Source organism: Lutra lutra, chromosome 8, assembly GCF_902655055.1.
Source record: "Lutra lutra chromosome 8, mLutLut1.2, whole genome shotgun sequence".
Taxonomy (NCBI): domain Eukaryota; kingdom Metazoa; phylum Chordata; class Mammalia; order Carnivora; family Mustelidae; genus Lutra; species Lutra lutra.
In genome coordinates this window covers 42,945,982-42,958,340 of record NC_062285.1, presented here as the reverse complement: position 1 = coordinate 42,958,340, position 12,359 = coordinate 42,945,982, and positions in this window count along the sequence as shown.

Below are 12,359 nucleotides of genomic sequence, written 5' to 3'. Positions count from 1 at the left end.
TACATTTCTTTAAATATTTTTAACTACGTGGCATTTAATATATATATTTTTTAAGTATTTTGAATGCCAAGGGCAACAACCCTATCAGGCAAAACCTTTCTAAATTAACCCAACCCTGTACATCTAAAAAAATCAAACTTATAAATATTTGTCCAATTCCCTTAGTCCTCTTAAATTCTCAAGCCTAAAATTTTACTTCCCAAATTGAAGGCTAATACATCAGATTCTCTTAAACATCAAATATTTTAATTCATAAAGTCACTTACTTATACCTCTGGAAAGTAAATTTACTGGCTCAGGTAAGTCAAGGTTACTAGGCTAAATTTGGAACCGTAGTAAAAGGTCCTTAAAAGTCAGAGATTTGAGACCAAGTCACAAGACTTAGGAGCTACATATTCCCAAGACAGTGCTGTCTGAATAACAAGCAAACACTCTAAGCCCAATTTTAAAGATGAGTTCTTTCTGCTGTATCATAGTCCCTAAGGCCATGTCCTTCAACTAATATGATACCTGACTCATAGGTTTCAATTTTACCCAGTTTTTAATTGTCCCATTTAGGTGCAACTAATTTCTTTACTCAACTTCACTGGAGCAAACAAATTATTGTAGAAGTGTTGACTTCTATATTTCTTTTGGGGGGGGACAGAGTTGAAATAGGGAACCATCTTATCTGGTTTGATTCTTTAATTTTTAATGACATGAGATGTAGCATTATGGAACTGTCTATGCTCTGGAAATTGCATATCAAGGTACTGTCTTTATACCCGTACATTTGGCAAGACATGTGGGTTATGATTTCCCCAGCCTTTCAGCCTCAGTACCATCACTGGCAGGGATAACTCAGTAGAGAAAGAAAGCTGTATGTGTAGTGAAATGCAGCAAATCCCAAAGCTGCCCCGTCTAAATATACCTGGACAAAAATCTCAGTTTGCTTTAAGTGTTCAGAATCATGAGATCTACTCACCCATAGGTGGAATTTAAGAAACAAAACAGAGGATCATAGGGGAAGAGAAGGAGAAATAAAACAAGACAAAATCAGAGAGGGAGACAAACCTTAAGAGACTCTCATCATTGGAAACAAACTGAGAGTTGCAGGAGGGAAGGGGTTGGGGGATTAGGTAACTGGGTGATGGACATTAAGGAGGGCATGTGATGTAACGAGCACTGGGTATGTTAAAAGACTGATGAATCACTGAACTCTACATCTGAAACTAATAATTCATTATATGTTAACTAATTGAATTTAAACTAAAAAAAAAAAATAAAAAGAATAGTGAGATCTAGATATACCTAAGTGTAGGTATATCTAGATATAGATATGTAGGTGTAGCCCACACTACCAACCTAGCTTTAGGTGCAAAGTACTCCATTTCCTGGACGCAGAGCAGGGAATTACCCCAGATAGCAATAAGGACTATGGTACACATTCCCTCTACCCCTGCTTATAGCGGAATTTTACCACCTTTAGAAATCCAGAGAAGTTTCAGAATATGTCACTCTTACCAAATCAAATTGGGAAAGTTTTGATCCTCTCTCCCTCAAAGAATGGAAGGAAGAAAAAAAAGAAGTCAAGGTTTTTGATTTGGGAGTCTTTCCCGAAATGAGTTTTGCTCCTTCTTCAGGATTTTTCACCAAATATCCATAGCTTACATAGATAAGCAATGTATTTGTTTTCAGGAAAACTTCTGCTCTTGGAATAATGGAGTAGACATGTTTTCTCTATCCCTCCCCCTTAAGTACAGCTAAAAATCCTGGACATTGTATGTAAAATAAATATAAGGAGATTCCAAAAGGTGGAAAAAAGAAAGCAGACTAGCTAGGGACCTCGATAACCAAGAAACAACATGGTAGTTAGTTTTATGGGTTTTCTTTTTGCCTCTTATATCCCAGACTGGGCACTGGAAAGGTCAGCAACCTATTAACACCAACATTAACAGACAAAAAAAGAGCTCCAGTAAAAGCCCTGCTCTCTCTAGCCAAAAGACAGGAAAGGGTTAGCCTGCAAAGACAGAATCTTCTAGACAACAATTCTGCTCCAGCAAAACACTAAATAAAAAACTGTGTCCCTACTCACACTCACACCAGCAAAGGCAAAGAGATGGAGCCAAGATCTCCACCCTTGTGAGGCTATATCAAGATACCTACAGGATACCCTAATACCAACCGTGGGATGAAATCAAAGAAGGCCAGGTAGGGAACCCATTCCCATAGGCCAGTAATGAGGCTCTCCTCCATCTCTGCAGTGTCAGTGGACACAAAGTGGGGAGTTGGAATTAATACCCCTACCCAGCCCTTCAGTTAAGAGCGGTCTCAGCCTCTCCATGTCAGTGGAGGCCAAATGGAAAACCTGGGCAGATTCCTCCTCAGAAACCAAGAAGTCCAGGAAGAAGCAGCACAATGTTTTTCAAGTGTTCAAAGAAAAGAGCTATCAACCCAGAATCCTATATTATTAGAATATATTAACCTTAGTTTTCTATTGTTGCTATAACAAATCATCACACACTTGGTGGCTTAAAACAACACAGATTTATTATTTTACAATTTTGAAGATCAGAAGTCTGAAGTTGGTCTCATCAGGCTAAAATTGAGGTGTCAACAGAACTATATTCCTTCTGGAGGCTTTAGGGAAAAATCTGTTTCCTTGTCTTTCCAGATTCTAGAGTCTACTCATGTTCCTTGGCTCATGGCCTCCTTCCTCCATCTTTAGCCAGCAAGGTCGGGCCAAGTTCTTGTCACCCTGCCTGCCGTTCCTTTGGTTCTCTCACTTCTGCCTCCCTCTTCTAAAGGTTCTCATAAGGACCTTTGTGATTATATTGAGCTTCCTCAGATTATCTTAAATTCAGCTGACTACACTCTTAATTCCTCTACAACCATTTTTCCTAAAACAATCACAGGTTCTGGGCATTATAACATGGACATCTTCTGAGGGACATTGTTCTGTACCATATCCAATGAAAATATCCTTCAGGAATGGAAAAATTAAGACATTCTCAATGGAAGAAAATGAAGAGAATTTGTCATCAGCAGACTTACCCTAAATGAATGGCTAAAGGAAGTTCTTTGAGCAGAAGGGAAACAATAAAATTAAAAAAAAAAAACAAAACTGCAACATCGTGAAAAAAAATAATACATTAAGCAAAAATATGGACAAATATAGTGTGCTTGAGTTTTCTAAAATATGTTTGATAGTTGAAGCAATGTTATACCACTGTTTGTTTTTTGGAATAAGCATTAGGTAAAGGCATGAAACCTGGGATTTGAATCACTAGTCTCTCCCACTAGTTAGTTATATTCACCATCTATGAGTTGCAGTAACTTTGGCCCGTAACCTCATTTTCTCATTTATGACCAGGGACGGGATAGGATTCATAAGATCTCTAAAAGGCTTCCATCTCTAAAATCTGTGACTATCATGCAGTGAGTAGTATCAAATGTCCAGGATAAGAGACAGACAGTTAATTCACTAAGTCAGCAAGTATGTACTGAGCTCAAATCCCTATGCTAATTCCTTAATTCCTTATTATTGACACTGGTACTGGGCATTTACCATGATACTTACATTACCTTTAAATCCCCTCCCAGGGTTCAAACTTAACTATCCCTCTTTCACCACCACACACAAACACTTCCTGCCCTTAGGAACATTCCATCCCACCCATCTTCCCAACCCGACTTCCACTGAGACCTCTTCTACATTTATTGATTTTAAAAAGTATTAATTCACGGAAGTTAGAAGACCAGCCACAGACTAGGAGAAAAATTTTGCAAAACACATGCCTGATATAAAAAAAAAAAAAGTGGTAGCAAAATTTTACCAAGAGCTCTTAAAACTCAATAAGAAGATAAACAGCCCCAATTAAAGAATGGGCAAAAGATCTGAAGAGACATATTACCAAAGAAGATGTACAGATGGCAAGTAAGCACATGAAAAGATGGTCAACATTTTGTCCTTAGGGAAATGCAAATTAAAATAACAAAGAGATACCACTACACACCTACTGGAATAGCCCAAATCCAAAACTCTGACACCACCAAATGCTGGCAAGGATGTGGGGCAACAGGAACTCTCATTTATTGCTGGTGGGAATGCAAAATGGTACAGCCATTTGGAAGACAGTTTAGAAGTTCCTTACAAAACTAAACATACTCTTCCCTTACAATCCAGCAATAGTGATCCTTGGTATTTAACCAAATGAACTGAAAACTTTTGTCCACACAAAACCGTGTACGTGAATGTTTATAATGGCTTTATGCATAATTGCCAAAACTTGGAAGCAACCAAGATTCCTTCTGTCGGTGAATAGATAAACTGTGATGCATTCATACAATGGAGTATTATTCAGTGACAAAAAGAAATGTGCTAAAACTTAAAAAGAAAAAGAAATGAGGGGTGCTTGGGTGGCTCAGTCAGTTAAGCATCTGACTCTTGATTTGGGCTCAGGCCATGATCTCAGGATTGTGAGATGGATCGAGCCCCACACTGGGCTCTGTTGCTGAGTGTGGAACCTACTTGGGATTCTCTCTCTCCCTCTCCCTCTGCCCCTCCCCCTAGCTTTCATGCACACCCGCACTTCCTTTCTCTCTCTCTCTCTCTCAAAAAAAAAAAAAAAAAGCTATCAAGCCATAAAAAAGAAATGGAGGAACCCTAAGTGAAAGAAGTCAACTGAAAAGGCTATGTATTCTATGATTCCAACTATGTAACATTCTGAAAAAGACAAAACTACAGAGAGGGTAAAAAGATCAAAAGATCAGTGCTTTCCAGCAGGGACAGGAAGAGGAAGAGAAGACTAGATGGAGAACAAGGTGAAACTATTCTATATGATACTATAATGGCAAGTACGTGACATTGCGCATTTGTCAAAACCCATAATATGGGGACGCCTGGGTGGCTCAGTTGGTTAAGCGGCTGCCTTCGGCTCAGGTCATGATCCCAGCATCCTGGGATTGAGTCCCACATCAGGCTCCTTGCTCGGCAGGGAACCTGCCTCTCCCTCTGTCTCTGCCTGCCTCTCTGCCTACTTGTGATCTCTCTCTCTCTCTCTCTCTCTCTCTCTCTGACAAATAAATAAATAAAATCTTTAAAAAAAAAAAAAGTAATATGGGGGCGCCTGGGTGGCTCAGTTGTTGGGTGTCTGCCTTTGGCTGGGGTCATGATACCATGGTCCCGGGATCAAGCCCCGCATTGGGCTCCCCGCTCGGTGGGAAGGCCTGTTTCTCCTTCTCCCACATCCCTGCTTGTGTTCCCTCTCTCGCTGTGTCTCTCTCTGTCAAATAAATAAATAAAATCTTTAGGGGAAAAAAACAAAATGTACAACACAAAGAGTGAACTCCAATGTAAACCATGGACTTCAATTGATAATAATATATCAGTATTGATTCATCAACTATACCGAACATAATCGCACTAAGGCATAATAGGGGGAAGAGGGTATGAGAAGGTATATGTAAACTCTGTATTTCTTGCTCATTTTTCTGTAAAACCTGAAATTGTGTTTCTATAAACTTAAAACTTCACTAAAAATTAAAGTCTATTAGTTTTCTTAAATTAATAAATAGCAAAACAAATATATTAAAAAATATGGTTCTGGGGGCGCCTGGGTGGCTCAGTTGGTTAAGGAACTGCCTTCGGCTCAGGTCATGATCCCAGAGTCCTGGGATCAAGTCCCACATTGGGCTTCCAGCTCCATGGGGAGTCTGCTTCTCCCTCTGACCTTCTCCCTCTGACCTTCTCCCTCTGACCTTCTCCCCTCTCATTCTCTCTCTCTCTCAAATAAATAAAATCTTTAAAAAATATATAGGTTCTGGGTACCTGGGTCGGTCAGTCGATAAGCCTCTGCCTTCAGCTCGGGTCATGATCCCAGGGTCCTAGGATCGAGCCCCGCATCAGGCTCCCTGCTCAGCAGGAAGCCTGCTTCTCCCTCTCCCACTCTCCCTGCTTGTGTTCTCTCTCTCACTATGTCTCTCTCTGTCAAATAAGTATATATTTAAAAAATATGTATATATATATGGTTCTTCGAAAAGTTAAGAAAATATATAAACTACTAGCAAACCTAGTCAAGGAGGCAGAAGGGGAAATTTAAATGCACAAAACAAGAAATGACAAGGAAAAAATAATTTTAAAAAAACAGGAAATTTTTTTTAAATTATGAGACTACTCTGCATATCTCTTTTGTCACAGGTTGGACTCCTTTGCAAGCTGACTTGAATGTGGAAATTTGCATGCTCAAGGTTTATTGGGGAATGCCTCTAGGATCAATATGTGTGGTGGAGCAAAGAAAGCAGGGTGAGCGAAGAAAGAAGCTGAACTCCCGTGCAGTCCTAGCAGTGTTCAGATAACTTGTCTTTTAGCTCCCAAGTCACCAAACCCATAGGAGTGACCTAGAGAATACCACATACCATCCAGAAATGCCTGGTTGGGACTTGGGTGTGTCCCTTGGGAAAGGGCTGAGTGTTTTCCCTATATGGGAAGAAGGATAAGATGGATATTTTGCCAAAAATACCAGAAGAATGGACTGTCGTAGAAAGACTGCCAGCTAATTACAAAGCCTCATTCCTCCTCATGGGAGGAATGGGCATGCAGCCAAACTACATTTCCCAGCTTCCTCAGCTGTTAAGATGGCCTGGGGACTGGGGCGCCTGGGTGGCTCAGTGGGTTAAGCCTCTGCCTTCGGCTCAGGTCATGATCTCGGAGTCCTGGGATCGAGTCCCGCATCGGGCTCTCTGCTCAGCAGGGAGCCTGCTTCCTCCTGTCTCTCTGCCTGCTTGTGATCCCTCTCTGTCAAATAAATAAATAAAATCTTAAAAAAAAAAAAAAAGATGGCCTGGGGACTAAACATGAGCTCACAGAACCTGAGCAGGATGATAGGCACTACTTCCAGGTCTGGCCTGAAATCCCGCCATGTGCCAGTCTCGGACTCTTGCTCTTTCTAGCGTGGTGCAGCCATCCATGCCTAGTGACCTTGGAAATCATGTGTCGAAAACGGCAGAGGCACCAGAAGGTATTAGCCTGAGATTCTAATTCAAAACTGATTAGCCCAAGCAAGATATATCCTAGAATCTAGGACAATACATATACAACCCAGACCCACATTTTCTCAGGTCCACAGTCCCTCATCTTAAACTCTTGGAGCTCGATGTGTCTCCATGTTCAAAACTTTGGGGATTTTAATAAGGCAAATATAGTATGTGAACCACTTACCCTTTTGCTCACCAGTATCAGGCTATGCCAATGACTATGAAATTAAACTCCATTGAAAGGATTTGCCAGTCAACAGGTTGGTGTCACTGTTTTAATCTGCCAGTCTTCAATCTTTCAATCTTCTGATTTTCAGTGGTCCCATCATGGTCTCTACTGCACTTTGAGGAGCCACCTCTCAGCTGTGCCCTGGCCAGGAGCTCTCTCGTGAGATCTCTGGTCTTCTCTGGGACATGTCTCCTCCATCTTGGATTTCTTTAGGTCCCACCACTGTTTCTGATTCAACAACTGACATATGCCACATTGTTGTGAAGAGCTATAATGTCCTGTGTGTGTGGAAGTGACTACTTCCGGGTACCTGGGTTTTAATAGCTAATTTATTAAAATTGTAAGTATAAAATCTGGTTTTGCTTTAATCTTTAAATTCAACTTACAAGTCCTGAAATTCTATTTATAAATGTGACGAATGGTACATTTTAATCACTTCCACTTGTTGTTTGATTGGTGTTTAACTCAACTTGAACAGATGCAAATTTCCTTAACAATTAGTCCCATCCACAAACTTACTAAAATTTCCATTTTAGACTGCATTCATATGCTTAATACATTTGATTTTTTATTTTTTCCCCTCATTCATTGTAATGGCCTGGCAAGGTAGGGTTAAAATCCTTACGTGCAAAATCTTCCTTACAAAAAAAAAAAAAAAAATCTTTCTTATAAGTGACTCTTACAAATTGCATTACTTAATTTACCCTGTTCAGATGTTAGATTTGTCTTAAGTGTTCTAATACTGTCTATAGGCTTGAGCACTATCTTATAACTTTCAACTAAAAGTCATAACTCTAAAATCAACAGATATTCCAAGTTGAAAATGCAAAGCTTAACTTAAATTCAGATTTGTAAACTTACCGTAAACTTAACATCAAAATATTATGATTTACTTCACTATCTCTATACCAAATTTTATACCTTCTTAGAAGGTCGGTTGGACTACATCAGGAAGGCTGAGGTTATTAGTTCAAAAATTTAATGCCAATGAAACCATTAGTTATCAGATTGAATAGCAGGACGGGGACACCATGTAGTAGGACGGGGGCTGCATGTAGTCAGGATAATTCTCCCCAGTGAACTCACTGCATGTCCTCCTGGCAGAGCCTCCTGTGTGGACCGTAGGGCTGGGCTTTCAGTTAGACCAGCTCACAATTCATGTAGAGTTCAAATCAGAGCATCTCTTACATGCTACCTTTTCCCATCTTGGATAGATGAATGCCTCCTGCACCCCATCAATCTCTCAGCAAATTTCCCTTCACTTATTAGGTCTTCCATTCCTTCTCTGTTTTGCTTGTCTTACCCAATTCTCTAGCCCTGTCACTGGCCTCTTTTCTAATCCTCTAATTAAGGGGCATCAAATTCACATTAATCTTTTCCCATTCGCACCACCTGGCCTGACCTCTGAGACCCCATGTTCCTTTCCTATGTGGCTAGCCTGTCTTCAAAGACCGTAAATCTTCCTTCCAGTGAAATCTATCCCTTCCTCTAGCTTAATCAGCCTTCTATTTTTCTTTCAATTTCCCACCTCTCCTGTTCCAGGAGTAATGATCTTAGCCAAAAGGCCAAGAAGTGATTGTTGTTGTTGTTCTGAAGCAGTTCTTCCCAACTTCTTGAGCAAACATGATTCTTAGAGCCAGACAGTTCCAGACACAGACCTTTTTAATCACCTTCCTGAGCCTTTGGGTTTGCTGTAAGTTCAATTATTTATCTTAACAGGAAAGTGGTATATCCCCTATATATAATAAAGGAACCCCCCTTCTTTTGATCTCTTTATTGGAAAGAAAAAGTATGCCAACCTTGGTAGGTGAAGCTGCAGTCTGGGTCTACAAGATTCAAATTCATGACCAAGGACCATCTACTTAACCAAAGGAGTATAAAGGATACAATTCCAGAGCCACCTTGAGATGACTGGAAGAAACTCCAGGCCTCCCCACACCCCATTCCCTTGTTGCATAACACAGTCCCCAGTGACAGTGAGAGGCTGACCAGGCACAGCCCACCTAGGCCTGCACAAAGTTCACACACAAACATGCTAGGAAGTGACACTTGGTCCACCTAGGCCTGCACAAAGTTCACACACAAGTACGCTGGGGAGTGACACTTGGCTCCTTTGACATTTGAGGCCCAGCCTGAAAACCAGACTGAAAAACATAGCAGAACAAAAAGTTATTCCATCCACCAACATCTGACTGTGGAAAGACTGCATAGCTAAAATTCTGCCTATTTTGAAGTGAGATCAAAAGACCATCTCTATGTGAACTAATCTCTATATTTGCTTTAACGGAAGCTCCAGGTCACCTTTGCCTATCTAGCCCAAGGTCAACTGCAGGAGTCAGCCCCCGTGAGCTCTTGACTACTAAGACCCTGGCAACTCCTGTTGCTGAAGCTCCCACCTATTAAAAAATTACCCTGTGCCCATTTAAAACAGCCTGGCAGCTATAAAGAGAGTCACTCTCCTATGGGCATGAGCCACAATAAGCTTCTGTGAGCTGCCAAGGTGAGAGAAAACCCAAGTGTGCCTGACTCCAAAGTATGTGTTCAAAACCACAAGCCTGGGCTTTGGGTGAAAGGAACTTCAGGGATCCTGCCATCCCCAAGACCTTGTGTTTCTGAAGACCCCATTGCCACTGGGGCCTGGGATGGCTTTGCCCATCTCCCGATAATCAATGATAATGATAACTAATGTAATATCCTGATTCTGAATCACTACAGAAAAAGTCACCTTATTTAAGCCTCATTCAATCCTTTGAGTAAGCAATTCCCCATTGTTAAGTGATGAACCAAAGCTCAGAGAAATTAAAGACCAAGACTGGACCCTAAGTTGCTGGGATCTCAACACAGAAGCCTGACAGCAAAGCCCATCTCAACCCCTCCTTCTCACCCACTGCCTCCCCTGGCAAGAGGTGCCCCTCTGGGCTATAGGACTTTCTCAAAACAACAAGATGGCAGTTCAAGAGTAGAGTCCTGAGGTAGTCTCAGGACTACCAGTGGTCTGTGAGGGGCCAGCTGGATTTCCAGGGACAAGGTAGTGTGAACAGCCCAAGTCCACCTTGGGACTGGTACCCTGGTGCCTTGACCAATTGTTGGGTGGAAGTTGCATTACCCTCTCTTCATTGCCTTTTGGATTCTACTCTCTCTGTAATGACATGGAATGAAGGAAGACTAGTCCCCCTCCACTGGCCTGAGTAAAAACCAGTGGTCTTCCCAAATGTTGCTTTGGCCAGTTAACAACCCCCTAGAGCCAGCCACACTGCAGCCCATGGAAAAAGGGCAGCATAATCCCAACACACACACACTTGAGGAGAAAAGACTGCATGTGATTGGGGAGGTGGGAGAGGGATATAGAGTTGGGGTGAGAACTTCAAAATTTGGGGTCAGGTCTTTGAGACTGGTTCCCTTATCCTTGTGGGTTAGAATCTTCACCAGGCCCCATGGGGTTCCTACTCCTTTTCTGACACAGCCAGTTCCACCACATCCCAGCGCCTCTATCCCCCCTCCTCCCACCCACTGTTGCTATATTTAAACCCTCATCTGTCCTTTTCCTGTAGGATGCGAGTATTTTAAGGGAGTGACAGCGTGGTGCCGCAGGAGAGACAGTGACACCAGCGCTGTGAAAATAAGCATGCCAGCTCCTCCCCTCTGTCTGTCAGACGAACCCGCCCACCAGGGACTCCACCATCCACCTCCCATCTATCCCCCTGACCCCTTCTCTGACTCTTTCCCAGGAGGGACCTCACTGGGAGCCCTCAGCAGGACACTGGGAGAGGAGAGGATCCCCAGGAGGTGAAGTCTGGGAAAACAGGACCCACAGTACCACAGAGGTCCCAGCAGTACCACAGAGGGACCTAATGCACACAAACTCCTCCTTGGTCCACACTTACAGACACTGCCATGAAACACCCCAGTGTCTAAGGGACTCACCGGATGGATCAACACACAGTCCAGAGGAGCCCTGAGGTGTCCTAAGTTTGGGGGATCCAGGGGACACGCTCTCAGGAGTGGAGATCAAAATCTAAAGGGAATATGAGATCTTCCATAGCTCCTAGAAGACCGGGAGCAATTTCGTCATTCTTGACCTCTCCCAACAAAGCCCCAGGGGTGGGGGCTAATAGGTGGGGAAATGGAGGCTTCCTTATTGTTGCTGATTAGTGCATCAGCCCCAAGGGTGCAGAGTGGAATCAGAGACTCCTGAAGGGTCAGGGTGCGTGCTGTGTTTACACACCACCAGTGTGTCTGTGTCCACCTGCCCAGAAGGCACAGGTAAGTTTTCAGGTCTCCAGTCTGGTAACAGGAAGAAGGACACACTCTGTTCTTGAACTGGTGGTGACAGCATGGCTTTTCCCAAGGGCATAGCTTTTTCATCACACACCCTTCAGCAAGCTAATCAATTTACACTGCGGAGAATGGACCTAACGGGAAAACAGCCTCCCAATGCAGAAGGAAAGATCTGAGTTAGGCCAAGGGATATGTGTTCACTGTTTCTAATGAACTTGAGAACAGGCAAATTGGAAACCCTGTCCAAGGCCTGGCATCCCAAGGCTTTACCAGCTGCTGGGAGAGAGGTTAGAGAGCAAACTTCTAGGAGATCTTGAGCAACAAAATAAAAACCCATTTGAACTCCTGCCTGGTGCCCTTTCTCTGCATGATTGTAGTTGGCATCCTGCCTCACTCCTGATTCCTATTTGTGTGTGTGTGCGTGTGTGTGTGTGTGTGTGTGTGTGTGAAGTGGGTGGGGCAGGTGGAGAGGAGAGAGATACAAAGAGACAGGGACAGAGAGATTGCGAGAGGTAGGGCGGGCTGGCAAGCAAGAGCAACAGTTTGGGGCAGGTGGCGGTCCAGGGAGTTCAAGGTCTTCTGTAGGCCTCCAGGCTCCTATTTCTACCCTCAGACTACATGACACATCTACCTGTCCAGTTGTCATAGAGGGAGATAGTGGTCACCAAGGCCTGAGATCTGTGGTGTCAGACAACGAGGGAGGGTGAAGAGGAGAGACAGGAAAGCTCACACCTATAAGAACTAATCGGTGATCCATAGTTCTAATTACGGAGCGAGTCTCCAAGAAACAAATGCAGAATGATACATTTCAGGAGAAACCCCTGTTCAGTCCCCGAGA